The sequence below is a fragment of the Rhinopithecus roxellana genome, chromosome 1 (assembly GCF_007565055.1).
Source record: "Rhinopithecus roxellana isolate Shanxi Qingling chromosome 1, ASM756505v1, whole genome shotgun sequence".
NCBI classification, from domain to species: Eukaryota; Metazoa; Chordata; class Mammalia; order Primates; family Cercopithecidae; genus Rhinopithecus; species Rhinopithecus roxellana.
Window position 1 is genome coordinate 163,194,638 of NC_044549.1, and position 20,169 is coordinate 163,214,806.

General features: G+C 38.4%; 1 long non-coding RNA gene and 1 pseudogene across 1 annotated transcript in view; both read right to left on the minus strand.

Annotated features, from left to right (window-relative positions):
- The window catches only part of LOC104682838, a 557,507-nt gene that overhangs the window by 348,284 nt on the left and 189,054 nt on the right, over positions 1-20,169 (minus strand). The gene's annotated exons all lie outside the window — the stretch shown is intronic.
- Positions 10,447-11,938, minus strand: LOC104682829 (annotated as a pseudogene).

Genomic DNA, 20,169 nt, shown 5'->3' on the forward strand with positions numbered 1-20,169 from the left:
AGGTAAGTCAAATGCCAAGGCTGCGAATCATATTCTAGTCTGCTTTGTAAATAGGGAGATGGATAGAAAGTAGAAGCATTATGTTCAATGGCCCTCACTTGAACATGAAAAATAACTTCTTCTTTATTAATAAATGACATTAGATATATTCATACATCCCTTTTGTCACAGCCAACACAGTAATGCAGTCACAAACTCAATGATGAATAAGAAAAACTGTCAATGTCTTAAGTACCTTTTATTCAGTAACCAGTTTGTCAAGGAGGCTCAACATGGTAGGGTTTAAAAATGAAATGGCTTTTTTTTTTTTTCCAGTCACTGCTTTGTGGAATATATGCTGCTGTCCATTAATAAATCATGTGATTTTCACAGCTTTCCATTTACTCACAGTTATTAAAATTTGGACCATGTTAAAGCTTAAAAATCTAACTTGTCCACTAGCAATTATTAAAATTTGGTAAACTTGAAAGCTTCAAATCAAACTCAATTCAAAACTCAATTCCTCAGCATACTCTACATTGCTTCCCCATCCCCCATGCCCACTTGCACTGACACTGCCACCAATGCGAACCTGAGATGAGAGGCTTACTGTGGAGTGACAGAGGCTTGGAAATCCATCCACATTTTGCAATCCAGCTCTTCTGGAGAGCTGCACCTGGGCAGAGGGGAGGTATAAGTGAAATTTCTCCTTACTTTACTAGGTAAGGTTTTAATGCTTTTGTAGGCCACCTCTGTCTTTTTGCAACACTGACTGACCTTTGTTGTCCTCTAAATGGTAGACCTGTAAGGCCTGCTTCTCTCATGGAATGTGTGCTTAAGTTACTATATTGTGTGATTTCCCCACTCCATCTTTCCCTGATCCTAGGTTTGGAAACCTAAATGGGGCCAGGTGCCTCACGCTTTGCTACCACTTGACCCATGGTAGACTCTTATATTCTTCTCAAACTGCCCACTGATTGTGTCAGTTTACTCTAATTCTCTTCTTATCTCCTCCGATAGACCCAGTAGTAGATTTATGTGTCTCTTGCACAAGCAAGTGTCCAACTAAGCAGTGGAAAGCCAACCCTCTCCCCATCTTGAAACAACCTCTAACTCCTTTGAGTCTCCTTTCATTTTGTATCAGAAGACAGAAAAACCTATTCTTTCCATCAATAAACCTTGAAAGATTTAAAATTCAAACCAAATGTAACACGGTCATTTTCACTGGATTTCAGATACAACGTATATTTTTTTCTTCTGCACTCAGTCCAAAAGGGTCCTGAAAATTCCTCATGGGAATCCTAGAATTCTGCATTATGGGGCTATATAAAAAGGCACCTCACCACCCACTGCCATTCCCTCCAGGGTGATGTCAAAGTAGGGATGAGTGGGGAGCTAAAATGTTCATTCTTGGTGAGCAATAGTAAGCATGTTCCTGACTCTCCCACCCTCTTCAGTTTTCCTCCCACAGCACTGTCCTGTCAGAGGAGATGTCTGTCCCCACTGGGTGGTGACAAGTATTGAATTTTCCTTTCCTTTCCCCAATGGGTTAATGCCAAAGGAGTTCTAGTGGAGAGTTAGGACTTTCTCAGCCATTATGTGGTAACTGGGATATCCACCCCCTGGTGTCACCTCCTGCTATCATGTGGTGACCCAGACCTTCCAACCCTAATAGGTGGATGAGAGGGGATATCTGCTTGTTCTTAATCCAGGAGGAAAGAATCAAATCTTCCACCATTTAGTATGATAACAGCTATAATTATTTTGTAGATATTCTTTACCAAGTTGTGGGAGTTTTTCTATATTCCTAGATGACTGAGAGTTTTTATCCTGGTATTGGATTTTGTGAAATGCTTTTTCACGCTAATACAATTTTTATTCTTCAGCCTGTTAATGGTGGATTACCTTGATTTTTAAATGTTGAACTAGACTAGCATACCTAGACTAAATCTATGGGGCATAATGTATAATTCTTTTTAACACACTGTTGGATTTAAATTACTCATGTTTTGGTGAGGAATTTTGAATTTATCTTCATGAAAGACACTGGTCTATAGTTTCTTTTCTTTTTTTCTTTGAGTTGGAGTCTTGCTCTGTTGCCCAGGCTGGAGTACAGTGGCACGATCTCAGCTCACTGCAAGCTCCGCCTCCCGGATTCAAGCCATTCTCCTGCCTCAGCCTCCCCAAATAGCTAGGACTACAGGTGCCCGCCACCACGCCTGGCTAATTTTTTGTGTTTTTAGTAGAGATGGGATTTCACCGTGTTAACCAGATGGTCTCGATCTCCTGACCTCGTGATCCGCCCGCCTCTGCCTCCCAAAGTGCTGGGATTACAGGCGTGAGCCACCGCGCCCGGCCTAGCTTCCTTTCTTCTAATGTCTCGGTATAGTTTGGTACAAGGATGGTGCTGGCTTCAGAGAGTGAATTAGGATGTGTTCTCTCTTCCAATGACATTAAATGATCTAATATACTACTCAGATGAAGATTGGAAGCATGGATTTAAAAAACATGATAAACGTGCTCTAACAAAATGACTAAAAGGAACTCACTTAAAATAAAACAATATAGATAACTTTAAAGTAAAAGTATGTACAAAGGTGCACCATTCAATCATTAAGCCAGAGAAAGAAAGAGTGACCATCATATTATCAGATAAAGTAAAATCAATGCAAACAATATTAATAAAGGCAGAGCAAGTATTACATAAGAAACATCAATCCCCAAATAGGTCACAGAAATCCTAAATGAATATTTACCAAAAAACGGCCACAATTATTTGCATAAAAATGATAGAATTAAGAAAACAAAAAGGCAAATAAACAATCATAGGAAACTTCAACATCCGTGTCTCAACAATTACTAGAAAAACTAGACATGAGTTCAGCAAGAATGTAGAAGAACTCAACAACATCATTAATCAATAAGATCTGATTTACATATATAGAACATTTCATTTGAAATCAGCATAGTACACTTTTCATTAGTGTGTACAGTGTACATGTAGCATGACACACCATCTATTGGACTGTTAAAAAAAGAAAAACCCTCAACATATTTAAAAGAATTAAAATTTCTGAGAACAATGGAATCTGGAACTCAGTAACAGAAGTATATGAGGGAAATCTCCAAATGCTTGGAAAGCAAATGACACACTTAGTAATAACATAATGAAGTAATTCATGAATCAAAGAGAAAGTTTCAGGGAAAATCGCATAGTACATTGAAGTGAATAAAACTACAAACTTATTAAAATATGTGGACCACAGCTCACAAGAAAATGTATAGCACTAAATGCTCACATGAGAAGAGAATCAATATCACAAATCAATAATTTAAGCTCCCACCTCAGTAAACTAAAAGAGGAGCAAAATAAAACCAAAGAATGCTGAAATAAGTAAATTAAAAAGGTAAGATCAGAAATCAGTGAAACAAAAAACTGATTCTAATTAAAAGACCAAAAAAAAAAAATTGAAATGGACTGAAAAAAAAGAAAGAGATATGAATTACTAGTATCGGGAATGATCTGGAAGATACCATTACAGATACTGCAGTCATGATAAGGGTTATAAGGCACTATTACAACTAATTCCATACACACAAGTTTGACAACTTAGATAAATTGGACCTAATCCTCAAAAGCACATACTACCACCACTTATTTAAAATAGGTAAGTTGAATAGCCCTAAATATTAAGAAAATTGAATCTGCAATGTAAACTCTCATAAAAAAGAAATCTCTAAGTCTAGATTGTTTCACTGGAGACTTCTATCAAGTATTTAAAGAATTAATATCAGCACTACACAATCTCTTCCAGGAAACAGAAGAGAAGGGAAGACTTCTCAAATCATTTTATGATTTATTATTAATTTATTGTACTGACACCAAACCCAGGCAGAGAAAATACAAACAAAACAACAAATACAATCCTTCTTATAAATACAAAAATTCTTAAGAAAATATTAAGAAATATATTTTAGAAATATATACAAAAGAATTATACACCATTACCAAGTGAGACTTAATACATGTCTCTGAATAGCAGGAACAGACAGGAGCTTCCTCAACTTAATAAAGAACATGCACAGATTACCTATAGCTAATATTCTAAGGGTGAAAGACTGAATATTTCCCTCCAAAGATTGGGAACAAAGAAAGAATGTCCACTTTAATCACTGCTGTTCGACATCATTCTGGAAGTCCTAGATGGAGCAACAAAACAAGTAAAGGAAAAAAAGGAATATAGATCAGAAAGGAAAAAATAAAACATTTTATATTTGCAGATGACATGAAAGTCTTCATAGAAAATCTCAAATAATCTCAAAAAACCCTTCTAAAACTAATAATTGAACTCAGCAAGGTTGCACTACACAAGAACAATGTTCAAAATCAATTGTATTTCTATATGCTTGCAATGAATGCATAGAAACTGAAATAACCATTTATAATAGCTCAAATAATGAAATACTTAGGTGTAAATCTACACAAATATATAAAGGACTTGGATTTTGAAAATTAGCATGATATTATTAGACATAAATTGTATTTAGTTGTCCATATGTCTGTCTGTCCTTCATCGATTACAGTTCTTTAGCAGAAGCCATTTAAACATCTTTGTATGGCAGCATTCAGCAGTCTTATTGCTTAAATGTTACAAATATTTTGCAAAGAGATAAAGAAGTTAAAATAAATAGTGACAGGCATGTATTTAGAAGTTTGGAATGTAGAATTTAGTTTGGTACTTAAACACTTTCTAATCACGAAGGAAACCGATTTTGACAGTAGATGCTAACGCTGTCGTCCGACTCCCGTGTTATGGTGAAGGCTGGAATTCATTGTGATTGGAATCTCCAGATTGCCTTAGAGCTTTCTCTATGACCCTTCTACATTCTCTGCTAAACAGTCTTGAACTTTTAGCTCTGCAAAAAAGGAGTGGTGTTGGGGGACTAATGTAAGAAGATAAGAAAAAAAAAAGTTTGGGTATGTAGGAAGCTTGTGGGAGGGAAGGTAGTTGTTCAGATACAGAGCTGTGTCTCCTGACTCACTATTTGCCTTTTTACGAAAGGAGCTACCTCCTCATCCTAAGAACAAAGAGCAGTTGGCTAATTAGTGTCCTTAAATTCCCTCAAGGAAAGTTATTTCGATAGCTGTGACCTTTGTTTCAGTTGAAATTTTTGATCTCTCTTTCTCCTGTGACTTCAATTTTTGCTTTTGGTTATGATAACTTATATAATTTCACATTTTTAATTATACAGTTCTTAAAGGCAAAACTTTGGCATTATGCACCTCTATAGCCTTCACAGCACAACACAGCTACAGGCTTTGCTCATAGTAGGGGTCCAAAAATATTGGAGAAAAGAAATAAAAAGTGTTCGTTTTTTGCCTAGCAAAGCACTATGTTACATTCTGGGATCACACCAGTGAATAAAGCTGGCATTTAAGTGTTAGAAGGCACACATCAAAACAATAATCACATATGCTAATGTAAACTCATAAAATATTATAAAGGGCATTAAGGGAGTAAATGTTAAGTATACTATGGCTAGAGTTGGAGTGAGGATTATGGCCAGATTTAGAAAAGGCATCTATGAAATGATATTTAAGTTCTCTGGTCTGAGAACTTAGCCAGGTATAAGCCCAAGAAAAGAGCATTCTAGCAAGAATGAACAACTTTAGTGAAAAGTAGGCAGGAGCTTGAGGAACTGAAATAAATTAACAGAACTGAATTGGGAGTTTAATTTCTCCCTCTCACCTTAATCCTCCATTTTTCCTCTATGAAAGAAATGAGAAGGTGCTCATCCCCCAAGGAAATTAAGCAGTTCATCAGGAGGCAGCACTAGTGCAAAACATTAACATGTATTCCCTTGATTATCTAAAGAAATATTTCTCTCTGTTAAAAAAGAAGTCTTATTATTCCACAAAATTGGGAAACTTAAATAAATATTGAAGTGACTTTGATGTAAAAATGGTTGAAATATCTTTCTTATTCTAATTGTGTTTTTGTCTTCAGAAGGTAATCACTGACCATTACTGCCCTTAGCTGCAGCCTACACATTCTTTCATATTTTGTGAGGTTCATTTTTCTCATTTGGCAATTTTAAATCAAGTAAAGTCTAACATTTTTAGTTTTCTGAAGTAGAAATATAGTTAACAAACTGCTCTTATCAAATTGTAGAACACTAAGATATATGCAAAGAAATTTATTGTAACTGAATTGTATGTGATTTAAAATTAGTTATCAATGGATTTAAAATAAATTGATTTTATCACATCCTTGATATTGTCAAAATCTATTCTTTTTTTAAACGACATTTTAAAAGGCTTTATCATTAAGAAAGAGAAATAACTAGTGAGACCCTAATCAACCTTAACACATACATAATAGCCATCCCTGCTATTATTATCAGCCATCGATGTTCCAAATAATTTGAAAGCATAAAGAAGACACAGTTTTCTCACAGTAGGAGTCAAGCCAAGTAGAATAAATATTAGGTGAAAATTCTAGAGAATTTTATGAGAGGTAATTTGTACATTCTTTCATTTCTTTTTGGTTTCTTTTTCAACTTGGGAAATTATCTAGACTAGCCTTTTGTATCTGCTTTTATAATAATTGTCAAATAAGGCCTCTGGCTTAGTATCCTCATAGAAACAGCAGCTTCTATTAACCATCTGTTGTTCCTTTAATTACGGTTTCTATAATGATTGTGAAAGAATAGAGATGAAAATTTGATAAATTGGGGAGCACTAGACCAGAAGCATTCATGTATATTAGTCTGAAAAAAGCAGTTCTATTAGACAACTTTCTATTCCACATTCAAAAATTCATCAGAAAGTGATATAAAAGAAAAATTGATCTGCCTTTGACACTGGGTCTTAATGTATGATTGTGTTCAATATTTCTTAGGTTTGGAATATGTTGAAGGAACCTCACACAAGCAGAATATGGTAAGTAGATGAGAGTTTTATAAATAATAATTTTAACTATTTAGGCCTCAGAGTTAATTTCTACCATACTCCATGAGAAAGATACGCCGATGAATTTTCCTTCCTTGCTACAATCAGCAGAAATTGAATTAGAGATAAGCCAGATCAATGTTTCTTTCCAGAAAATCCCTGATGCCACCATAAACCTTCCATATTTTATGTTTTCCTGGAAGTTTTAGAAAAGTACAACTGAACCCACACTTTAAAGATACCCCATTTCACGTGGCAAAAATATAAAAATTACTACCATTGTAATCAGGCCTCCTGAACACTCTCAGGCTGTGAATAAATCAGTCATGCATTTTGAGTTTCATTTCACATTTTCTTCTTCAAAAATAAGTGTTTAGGCAATATATTATGGTGAAAAGATAATTGGATAATTCTGTATCCTGCTTGAAAAATTTAATGACTGTGAGATGCTGGGAAAGTTATTCTTGCTCTTTTAGTCTAGGTTTTCTCAACAATTAAAAACTATCAGTCGAGGCTTCAAAATAATCTGTGATTTTTCTTTTCACTTCTTTCAAAATTTTATGTTTGTCTTGGTAGCTGAAGTTTCATTATGATGGGTCTTTTTGTGATTTTCTTCCTGTTGCATTTTATTTTGAATCGAATGGCTTCATACAAACTTGCCTTTATTGTTTTCATATGTTTTAAAAAATTCTGTGTCTTTGCTTTTAAAATATAACTTTGATCATATATATTTCTTTTCTTTTCTGCTAGAAATCCATTTGGAGGTACCATTGGCTATGTCTCTGTCATCACTGTTTTTTATTTATATTTTCTTTGTTCCCCTGTATGCCATTATATGTACTATTTTTTTCTTTCAATATATAATAGCTTTATTGAAACATCATTTATATATCATATTACTCACCAATTTAAGGTGTATAAATCAATGGTTTTTAGGATATTCACAGTTTTTCAACCATAGTCAATTTTTGAATATTTTCATTGCCCCATAAAGAAACCTCATAACCATTAGTCACACCTTATTTCCCATAAATTGGCCCTCAGCCATAGATCATTACTAACCTACTACCTGTCTTTATAGATTTTCATATTTTGACATCTAATAAAAATGGAATCATATAATACAACACCCTTTGTGATTACTGTTTTCAGTTAGCATGTTTTCAAGATCTATTCATATTGTATCATGTCAGTATTTCATTACTTTTTATTGCCAAATAATATTTATTATATGGGTAGAATACATTTATTTATCCATTCATTAGCTAATGGGGTTTTGGATTGTTTCCACTTTTTTTGACTATCATAAATAACTCATTTATGTGAATATTTGTTGTGGACTGAATTGTGTCCTTCCAATGCTCATATGTTGAAGCCCTAACTCATGTTCCTTAGAATGTTTTTCTATTTGTAGATAGGACCATTAAAGAGGCAAGTTAAAATGGAGTGCTCAGGGTGGGTACTAATCACATACGGCTGGTATCCTTATAAGAGGAGGTTAGGACACAGACCACATAGAAAGATTAATAATACCATGTGAAGACACCAGAAAAAGAACACTATCTACAAGCCAAGGAGAGAGACTTCAGAACAAACAACCTGTCTGACACCTTGATTTCCAGCTCCCAACCTCCTAAAATGTGAGAAAATAAATTTCTATTGTTTAGGCTACTTAGTCTGTGATATTTGTTACAGCAGCTCTAGACAAATACATTATTCACAAACAAGTTTTTGTGTAGAGGTATGTTTCATTTCTCTTAAGTATATACATAGGAGTGAAATTGTTGGTCATATGCTAACAGTGTGCTTAAACTTTTGAGCAATGGTCTGACTGTTTTCTAACATGTCTGCACAGTTTAAATTGCCATCAGTAGTAGAAGAGGATTCCAAGTTCTCCACATCCTTTTTTTCTTTTTTCCCCTCTCTCTTCTTTTTTTGGTATAAACATCTTAGCAAATATGAAGTGTCATATTGAAGAAAATCATATAACTCAAGATTATGAAGACTTACTTCTATGTTTTCTTCTACAGTTTTTATATTTTCAGCACTTACTTTTAAGTCTATGATTCATTTGGGGCTATTTTTTATGTACAATGAGAGGAAAGAGTATATATTCCTCGTTTTGCATATGGATATCTAGCTCTCTCACCACAGTTTGTTGAGAAGACTATTCTTTTCCTCACTGAACTGTCTCTGCCTTGTTGAAAATTAATAGTTACTTGAAAATTTATTTCTGGTGTCTATTCCATTACTCTTTATGTCTATCCTTCTGCTAGTATCAAACAGTCTGTATTACTGTAGCTTTGTAGTACATTTTGAAATAAGGAGTGTGATCCAAATGTTGTCTTTTTTAAAAAGTATGTTTTAGTGATTCTAGGTCCCTTGCAGTTCCATATTATGTTAGTTCATTTTCACACTGCTATAAAGAATACCTGAGACTGGGTAATTTGTAAAGGTAAGAGTTTTAATTAAGTCACCATTCTGCATGGCTGGGGAAGCCTCAGGAAACTGACAATCATGGTGGAAGGTGAAGGGGAAGCAAGGCACATCTTACATGGCGGTAGGAGAAAGAGAGAGAGGGGGAAGTGCCAGACACTTAACAATCAGATCTCATGAGAACTCACTATCACAAGAATACCATGGGGGAAACTGCCCCATCATCAAATCACCTCCCACCAGCTCCCTCCCTCAACACCTGGAGATTACAATTCCAGATGAGATTTGAGTGGGGACACAGAGACAAATGATATCAATATGAATTTTTGGATCAATTTGCAATGTGCACACAAAAAAGTTTAGATTTTGATAGAATTTTGTTGAATCTATAAACTTGGGAAGTATCACCATCCTGACAATACTAAATCTTCTGATCTATAAAAATGGCATGGCTTTTCACTTATTTAGGTCTTCGTTAATTTCCTTAACAATGCTCTATAGTTTGCAGAATATAAGTTTTGTATGTCTTTTGTTAAATTAATTCCTAAGTGTGTTGACCACGTAGATTTTTCACAGATGCTTGCTTGTCAAGCGTTTTATAAATGAGGATTTAATTTTATAAAATTCATTTTCTGAATGTATTGGGAAGGTTTTGTATTTTATTCTACTGACATAGTGTATCAGCTGATACAAATTAATTGATTAATAAATTAATTGATTTTAGAGTATTTAAAAATTACACACCTGGGATAAATCCCAGTTGGTCATGGTGTATAACCCTTTGTATGGGTTTGGTTTTCGGTTGTTTTTTTTTTTTTTTTCTTTTTTCTTTTTTCAGAGCTAGCTGAGGTTTTATTTTGGATCAAAAAAAGAAAAAAAAAAAAACCAACAACAACAACAAACAACAAAAGCAATTGAATTGTTTTGCAGCTGGAGGCATGGGCAAGGGTGGGGGCTGAGAGCTAGGGCTGAGCCTTGGGTGGGTCTCCTCTTTCCTGTACTCCCCTGCACAGCGGCCTCCCTCCTGGGCTCTGGGGCAGCCTCAGGAGGGGCAGGCTGGGAGTGGCTGCTGCAGCTGTTCACTTGGGCAAAATGTCGGGGAACTTGGACACCAGCTTCCCATCACAGCTCTCAATCTTCTTCACAACCACAGCCCTGGTGGAGCTGGTGTGACTGAAGGAACTGAAGCCCGCACCAGAGCCAAAGCTGCAGCCCACACCATAGCTGAGGCTGGGTCTTGTGAAGCCCCCATAGGAGGAGCTCAGGTCACCTGCATAGCCTCTGATGGTCTTAGTATGGTTACTCATGTTCTGCATCCCAGACTCCAGCCATCTCTCCTTGCCCTCCAGCAGCTTCCTGTAGGTAGTGATCTCGATGTCCAGGGCTAGCTTGACATTCATCATCTCCTGGTACTCATGCAGCTGCTGCTCCATGTCCTGCGTGGCCCGTTGCAGGGCTGCCTCCAGCTTCCACAGCTTGGTGTTGACATACTTAACTGCCAGCTCTCCACTCTGCTCTGCATCTGCGATGGCAGCCTCCAGGGAAACCTTCTGGCCTTTGAGGCCCTCAGTCTCAGCCTGGAGCTGGCTGATGTTCTGGTTCATCTTGGAGATCCCAGTCTTCGTATGCGACAGGTCATTACGGTGCTTCCCAGCCAGCGAGGGCAGCTCCTCATACCTGATGTGGTGCATGCTCTGAGCCTCCGCCTGTCTGCGGTTGGCGATCTCCTCATACTGCGCATTGGCCTCAGTGATGATACTGTCCATCGTGTCCAGGGAGCGGCAGTTGTCCATGGACAGCACCACAGAGGTGTCTGAGACCTGGGACTGCAGCTCCCGGATCTCCTCTTCATACAGCTGCCTGAGGAAGTTGATCTCCTCAGTCAGCCCTTCCATGTGAAACTGCAGCTCTACCTTGTTCATGTAAGCTTCATCGGCATCCTTCTTGATGAGGACAAATTCATTCTCCATCTTGTATGCTTATTGATCTCATCCTCATACTTGTTCTTGAAGTCCTCCACCAGCCCCTGCATGTTGCCAAGCTCTGCCTCCAGCTTCAGCTTCTCCTAGCCCAGAGTCTCCAGCTGCGGCCTAAGGTTGTTGATGTAGCTCTCCAACATGTTGTCCATGTTGCTCCCAGCCATCTTCTGCTGCTGCAGAAGGCTCCACTTGGTCTCCAGCATCTTGTTCTTCTGCTGTAGGAATCGTACCTTGTCAATGTAGGAGGCAAACTTGTTGAGGGTCTTGATCTGCTCCTTCTCCTGGGTGAGCACGACCTGGATGTTGGGGTCCACCTCCAGGTTAAGGGGGCTCAGCTGGCTCTGGTTGACCATTATGGTGGTGATGCTTCCCAGGCTGCAGGCCCCAGCACAGCTTCCGCCCAGGCCACCCCAGAAGCTTCTGCTGCCCACTGGGGAGAAGCTTGAGGAGCTGATGTGGACACCAGGCCCACTCGTGTAGGAGCGGCTGCTGAAAGCCAGGGGCCGGAGATGGACACCTTGTAGGACTTCCGGGTCACCTTGACGGACATGGTGGAGGCAGGAGTGGAGGCAGGTGGGCTGAACCAGGCGGAAATTCCAGAAGGAGCAGAGAAGCTGTTTCTTGGTCTGGGTTTGACTTTCTAGTAATTTCTTGAGGACTTTTTTTCTCTTTATTTATTAAAATTTTGGTCTCCAGTTTTCTTCTAATTTGTCTTGTTTGATATTAAGATAATAATTTTCTCATCAAACAAGTTGGATGAGAAAATTCTGTTTCTCATCGGGGTGTTCTGATTTTTGGAAGAATAGGTGAAGTATCGTTATTAACTCTTCTTTAAATGTTTGGAAGAATTCACCAGTAAAACTATCTTGGTTTATAATCTTTGTGAAAAGTTTTTAAAACTACTTTTCCATCTCTTTCCTTGTATAGGTCTATTAATATTTTTATTACATCTTGAATCCGGTTTTGATCATTTGTATCTCTCTCAAAATTTGTTATTTTAAGCTGGTTTTTCTAATTTTATGGTATATTTTTTCATGGCATTTTCTTATAATTATTTTTATCTCTGCAAGCTCAGTATTAATGTTCCTTCTTTTTCAGATTTTTGTAATTTGAGTTATTCTTTTTCTTGGACAGTCTAAAGGTTGGTCCATTTTCTTTTCTATTTTCAAAGAATCAACTTTCAATTTTGATGATTTATTTACTGTTTATAAAAGTTAAACAGGTAAAAAATGAATAAAAATAATTCTCTATTTCATTAATTTTCACTGAGATCTTTATTATTTGCTTTTTCTACTTGCTTTAGGTTTAGTTTGCTCTTTTTTCCCCAATAGCTTATGGTGGAAAGTTAGATTATTGATTGAAGTTTTGTCTTCTTTTTAAACACAGGCGTTTAGAGCTTTTCTTTTCCCTCTAAGGAATGCCTTAGCTGTACCTCCTGTGTGTACGCATATACATGTGTTTCAGTGTGCATTTGAATTACTTCCTGAGATTACTTGATGTCATCCAGAAGTACTTCCTTTAACATTTTTTTTTTTTTTTAGACGGAGTCTCGCTCTGTCGCCCAGGCTGGAGTGCAGTGGCCGGATCTCAACTCACTGCAAGCTCCGCCTCCCGGGTTTACGCCATTCTCCTGCCTCAGCCTCCCGAGTAGCTGGGACTACAGGTGCCCGCCACCTCGCCCGTCTAGTTTTTTGTATTTTTTAGTAGAGACGGGGTTTCATCGTGTTAGCCAGGATGGTCTCGATCTCCTCGTGATCCGCCTGTCTCGGCCTCCCAAAGTGCTGGGATTACAGGCTTGAGCCACCGCACCCGGCCTAACATTTTTTAAAAGATGAGTCAGTTAGCAGTGAATTCTATCAGTTTTGTTTACCTGGGAATAGCTTCATTTTACCTTTATATTTTTCAACTTTTTGTTAATATATTAGTATGGTATATTTGTCACAATTAAGTAATCAATAATAATATAGTATTATTAACTAAAGTCCATAGTTTATTCAGATTTCCTTTGTTTTTACCTAACATTCTTTTTCTGTCCCAGGGTCGCACCTAAGATATCATATTACATAATTTTTGTGTTTCCTTACATTTTCCCCTAGCAGTGACAGTATCTTAGAACTTCCTTGTTTTTAATGACCTTGATGGTTTTCAGGTATACTGATTAGGTTTGCCATAGCATGCCACTATTGGAGTTTTTCTGATGCTTTACTCATGAGTAGACTGGAATAATGCATTTTTTTCTTCATTTTTGCAAGGTAGTTTTATTGGATATAAGATTTTTGATTGACAGTTGCTTTTCTTTTCTTTCAGTAGTTTGAATATTGTTTCTTATGAGAAATCAGCTGTTATTCTCATTGGGATTCCTTTTATGAGTAGTCACTTACTTTTACTGCTTTCAAGATTTTCTCTTTGTCTGTGTCATTGATGCCATGATGGCTCTGATACAGATCCCTTTGTTGCTAACCTACTTAGCATTTCTCTCACTTCTTTTATTGGTTGGTTGTTTTTATTGTCTAGTTTGGGAAGCTCTCAGCCATTATTTCTTGACTATTTTTTCAGCTATTTTGTCTCTCTCCTCTCCTGCTACTCTTATTCTTGGTAAACTACATGGAATCCCGAATTTCTCTGAGCTCTGTTAATTTATTTTTAGTTTTATTTTATGTATGTATTTCTAACTGTGTAATGCCTAAAATCTCTCTTTAAATCCACTGATTCCTTTTTTGGCCATTTCAAATCTATTTTAGCTCCTCTAGCAAATTTTTAAATTTTACTTGTATCACTTTATAACTCTAAAATTTGTTTATTTTTAAACAATTTCAGTTACTTCACTAATGTTTCCTATTCAAAGAAACACTGTAATCGTGGCTTTCCTTAATTCTTAAGCATAGTTTTCTTTAGTTCTTTGAATATATGTATGATAGATAGCTGCTTTGACGTTTCTTCTGTTGAATTGTACACCTGGGCCTCTTCATAGTCAGTTTTTGTTTTCTACTTGTCAGGCCTCTGAGCCCAAGTCAAGCCATCGCATCCCCTGTGACTTGCATGTATATGCCCAGATGGCCTAAAGTAACTGAAGAATCACAAAAGAAGCAAAAATGCCCTCCCCTGCCTTAACTGAGGACATTCCATCACAAAAGAAGTGAAAATGGCCAGTCCTTGCCTTAAGTGATGACATTACCTTGTGAAATTCCTTTTCCTGGCTCATCCTGGCTCAAAAAACTCCCCCACTTAGCACCTTGTGACCCTCACTCCTGCGAGAGTACAAACCCCCTTTGACTGTAATTTCCTTTACCTACCCAAATCCTATAAAACGGCCCCACCCTTATCTCCCTTCCCTGAATCTCTTTTCGGACTCAGCCCGCCTGCACCCAGGTGATTAAAAAGCTTTACTGCTCACACAAAGCCTGTTTGGCGGTCTCTTCACATGGACGCGCACGACATTTTGCTGCCATGACTTGGAACAGGGGATCTCCCTTGGGAGATCAATCCCCTGTCCTCCTGCTCTTTGCTCCGTGAGAAAGATCCACCTACGACCTCGGATCCTCAGACCAATCAGCCCAAGGAACATCTCACCAATTTTAAATCAGGTAAGCGGCCCCTCTTTTTATTCTCTTCGCCAACCTCTCTCACTATCCCTCAACCTCTTTCTCCTTTTAATCTTGGCGCCACCCTTCAATCTCTCCCTTCTCTTAATTTCACTTCCTTTCATTTTCTGGTAGAGACAGAGGAGACACATTTTATTCGTGGACCCAAAACTCCGGCGCCAGTCACGGACTCGGGAAGGCAGCCTTCCCTTGGTGTTTAATCATTGTGGGGATGCCTCTCTGATTACTCACCCATGTTTCAGAGGTGTCTGACCACGCTGCAGGGACGCCTGCCTTGGTCCTTCACCCTTAGCAGCAAGTCCTGCTATTCTGGGGGAGGGGCAAGAACCCCGACCCCTTCTCTGCTTTTCTGGGGGGCAAGACCCTCCCAACCCCTTATTTCCAGGCCCTGACCTCTTATCTCTGCACCCCAACCCCTTATTTCTATACCCTGACCTCTTATCTCTGTGCCCCAACCCCTTATTTCTGCACCCTGACCTCTTATCTCTGCACCCCAACCCCTTATTTCCATGCCTCCACCCCTTTCCCACTTTTCTGGAGGGGAAGAACCCCCTAACTCCTTCTCTCCATGTCTCTACTCTTCTTTTCTCTGGGCTTGCCTCCTTCACTATGGGCAAACTTCCATCCTCCATTCCTCCTTCTTCTCCCTTAGCCTGTGTTCTCAAGAACTTAAAACCTCTTCAACTCACACCTGACCTAAAACCTAAATGCCTTATCTTCTTCTGCAACACCACTTGACCCCGGTACAAACTTGACAATGGCTCTAAATGGCCAGAAAACGGCACTTTCGATTTCTCCGTTGTACAAGCCCTAAATAGTTTTTGTTGAAAAATGGGCAAACGGTCTGAGGCGCCCTACATCCAGGCATTTTTTACACTTTGTTCCCTCCCTAGTCTCTGTTCCCAATGCAATCCTCCCAAACCCTCCTTCTTTCCCTCGCTCCTGTCCCCTCAGTCCCAACCCCAACCATCACTGAGTCTTTTCAGTCTTCCTTTTCTACAGACTCATGTGACCTTTCCCCTCCTCCCCAGGCTGCTGGTTGCCAGGCTGAGCTAAGTCCCAGTTCTTCCTCAGCCTCCGCTCCTCCAGCCTATAATCCTTCTATCACTTCCCCTCCTCACACCCAGTCCGGCTTACAGTTTAGTTCTGCGACCAGCTCTTCCCCATCTGCCCAGCAATTTCTTCTTAAAAAAGTGGCTAGAGCTAAAGGCATAGTCAAAGTTAATGCTCCTTTTTCTTTATCTGACCTCTCCCAAATCAGTTAGTGTTTAGGCTATTTTTCATCAAATATGAAAAACCCAGCCCAGTTCACGACTTGTTTGACAGCAACCCTGAGATGCTTTACAGACCTAGACCCTAAAAGGTCAAAAAGTCATCTCATTCTCAATATACATTTTATTACCCAATCCACTCCTGACATTAAATAAAGCTCACATGCCTCCAGTCAGGAAACTAAAATACCTCTTGGTCTAGGTAGACACTCTCACTGGATAAGTAGAGGACTTTCCCACAAGGTCTGAGAAGGCCACAGCAGTCATTTCTTCCCTTCTGTCAGACATAATTCCTTGGTTTGGCCTTCCCACCTCTATATAGTCTGATATCAGCCCAGCCTTTAATAGTCAAATCACCCAAGCAGTTTCTCAGCTCTTGGTATTCAGTGGAACTTTTATATCCTTTACCGTCCTCAATCTTCAGGAAAAGTAGAATGGACTAATGGTCTTTTAAAAACACACCTCACCAAGCTCAGTCACCAACTTAAAAAGGACTAGACAATACTTTTACCACTTTCCCTTCTCAGAATTCAGGCCTGTCCTCGGAATGCGACAGGTTCCAGCCCGTTTGAGCTCCTGTGTGGACACTCGTTTTTATTAGTCCCAGTCTCATTTCAGACACCAGCCCAACTTAGACTGCACCCCAGAAAACTTGTCATCCCTACTCTCTTCTGTCTAGTCATACTCCTATTCACCGTTCTCAACTACTCATAAATGCTCTGCTCGTGTTTACGCTGCTGGTTTACACTGTTTCTCCAAGCCATGACAGCTGATATCTCCTGGCGCTATCCCAAACCACCACTCTAAATTGTCTCTTAAAGTAAATAAATAATCGTTTTGGCAGGGCTGTGCTGAATCTCCTTGGGTACGCTAATTAGATGTCCTAGGTCCTCCCAGTTCTTAGTCCTTCAATACCTGTTTTTTCTCCTTCTCTTACTCAGACCTTGTATCTTCTGTTTAGTGTTTCAATTCATACAAAACCACATCCACGCCATCACCAGTCATTCTATATGACAAATGTTTCTTCTAACAACCCCACAATATCACCCCTTACCACAAAATCTTCCTTCACCTTAATCTCTCCCACTCTAAGTTCCCACGCCACACCTAATCCCGTTTGAAGCAGCCCTGAGAAACATCACCAATTATCTCTCCATAACATCCTCCAAAAATTTTCATTGCCCCTACACTTCAACACTATTTTGTTTTATTTTTCTTATTAATATAAGAAGGCAGGAATGTCAGGCCTCTGAGCCCAAGCCAAGCCACTGCATCCCCTGTGACTTGCAGGTATAAGCCCAGATGGCCTGAAGTAACTGAAGAATCATAAAAGAAGTGAAAAGGCCCTGCCCCGCCTTAACTGAGGACATTCCACCACAAAAGAAGTGAAAATGGCCGGTCCTTGCCTTAAGTGATGACATTACCTTGTGAAATTCCTTTTCTTGGCTCATTCTGGCTCAAAAAGCTCCCCCACTGAGCACCTTGTGACCCCCACTCCTGCGAGAGAACCCCCCTTTGACTGTAATTTCCTTTACCTACCCAAATCCTATAAAACGGCCCCACCCTTATCTCCCTTCACTGACTCAGCCCCCCTGCACCCAGGTGATTCAAAAGCTTTATTGCTCACACAAAGCCTGTTTGGTGGTCTCTTCACACAGACATGCATGACACTGCTTTTTTTTTTTCCATGCATAGGTCAAATATCCCTGTTTCTTTGTACACCTTACTTTGTTGTTGTTAAAAATTGGGGGATTTTAGGGAATATATTATGGCAACTCTAGAGAGCGACCCCACTCCTCTGGAGCTTGATGTTATTACTATTTGCTTATTTATTTGTTTAGTGACCTGACTGGACTATTTTAGTGAAGGCTGTTTTCCCTACAGTGTGAAGCTTCTAATATCACTCAAGTTTTGGGCTGGTACAAGGTTACCCTGGGATGACTGTTGTTTTAACAGGACTGTCTTTAGCTGTCTCTTTCTTTGATATCTTTATTTAGCTGTCTGCCTCTGTTGGTATCACACACAGCTGTGAGACTCCAGAAATAGCCAGTAAATTGCTATATTTCTTTCAACGATGCACTGCAACATAAATTGCTCCACGATTATAGCCAATTAAATGCAGGTCCCTCTGTAAGGGTAGTTTCTGGGGCCAGTTTTTGGGGTTTCTTCAAACACCCAGAGAGCTCATCTTAGCTGCCTTTCCCCCTGGTTTTCTCTGGTAAAATAACTGAGCTATAATTTAGCTTGTGGCTGTTATGGAGCTACCAGCCTCCACTTAATTACTTAACACCAAAAATCACTGTTTTCAAGAGTACCCTTAGTCTTGAATTCCTCCATACTGTGTTCTAAATAACACCAGTTAGTTCATATAGTGAGAACTTCAGAGCTGTCTGTTCTTATGACTTGCCTCATCCTGAAGAAAATCTCCATGCCATCACTCCTGACCTGCAAGTATGACTTTACTTAGCTTGTCCCTTTGGGCATGGAATCTCTCCCTCAAGTGGGGAAAGAGAAGGTGACCGAGGACTTAATAATCTGACCTGCCACTTCTGAAATAGAGATGGCACCCTGTAAGTTGGGAGTAAGTATAGGAAGAGAGCTCCTACTCTAAACTGACTCATCTGAAATTTAATCTCTGCCTTACAGAGATAGGCGATTACAGTGAGAATGATCTTCTTGGCAATGCCCATTTGGAGCAAAGTTTGTGTCACACTGAGCTGGGGTTGGAGAGAGCAGCAGTTTTGCTTTCTTACTTTTGTTCTTCTAATAGTTTTGCTCTTCAAACTTTTGTTCTTCTTAGTGAGATGTACTTGATTTTCTTGAATAAATATTCTTCACATGCTGTATGCCATTATGACAATTTCTGGGGACTTTAAATGGTTGCTTTAGAAATTATTTTCATCACTTACGATTGTTTCACTGAGTAATAGGTCTATAGAGCTCTTCACACTGACATCCCATAAGCAGATTCTCTTTTCTTCCCTATTCTTCTTTCATTTATATAATCCAAGCTTTAAATATCCACAATACTCTAAATGTGTAAATAGCAATTGCTGTGTGGTTTATTTCTAGAATATCTCCAGCTCATTTTCAGACATTTAGGTAATTTTTAATAGTCCCTAATCCCTACACTTGAAAATTTTTGAGTTTGCTTCTAGTTTATTTAAACTTGGTCATTATAGACTGTTTTATAATCTCATATTTTTGTGGTAAAATATATATAACATAACTTTATCATTTTAACGATTTTAAGTATACATTCAGTGGTAGTAAGCATATGTACTTCGTTGTGCTCTCATAATTTTAGTATATGTTTCTTTCTATGTTATTTCTGGTTTTGTTCATGATACCTAATTTTGTGTGTTTGGTGAGTTTTTAAGGTGAATTCCTGATTTTCCTGCAAACATATTTGCAGGGAAACCCACACTAGAGATCCTGTAAAGGGCCTCTGTGTCCCTGCCTTCTACTCCATGAACCTACATCCTTAAGAAGAAAACAAACTCCTGTATTCACTGGTCAATACAATCTTATCTTCTTTTCATCTTTTAGGAATTGTCTACAATTTCTGAAGCACAAAGAAGTCTATATTTTGTATTCCAGCAAATAGTAATAAACTTATGTATTTTAATAGCTTTTGGAAAATAATAGTAAAATTTAACATGTGTTTGGACAAATAATTTGAAATCAATATATGATGTATCGATAATATATGTATGACTTCAAAAATCAGAAAGTTAAGAGTGAATTATTCAATAAATTGTGTTAAGGCAATCATGTAAGAGCTTGAACAATTGGAAACAATTTTTATATCAAGTTTAAGAGGCAGGCTTCTTTAATCATAAAACAAACAGAAAAAAATGATATATTTGACAATGTAAAATTGAATGTTTCAACATCAAAAATGTCATAAATAACTGCAAAACACACAGAATTGGGAAAATAAGTTTAGA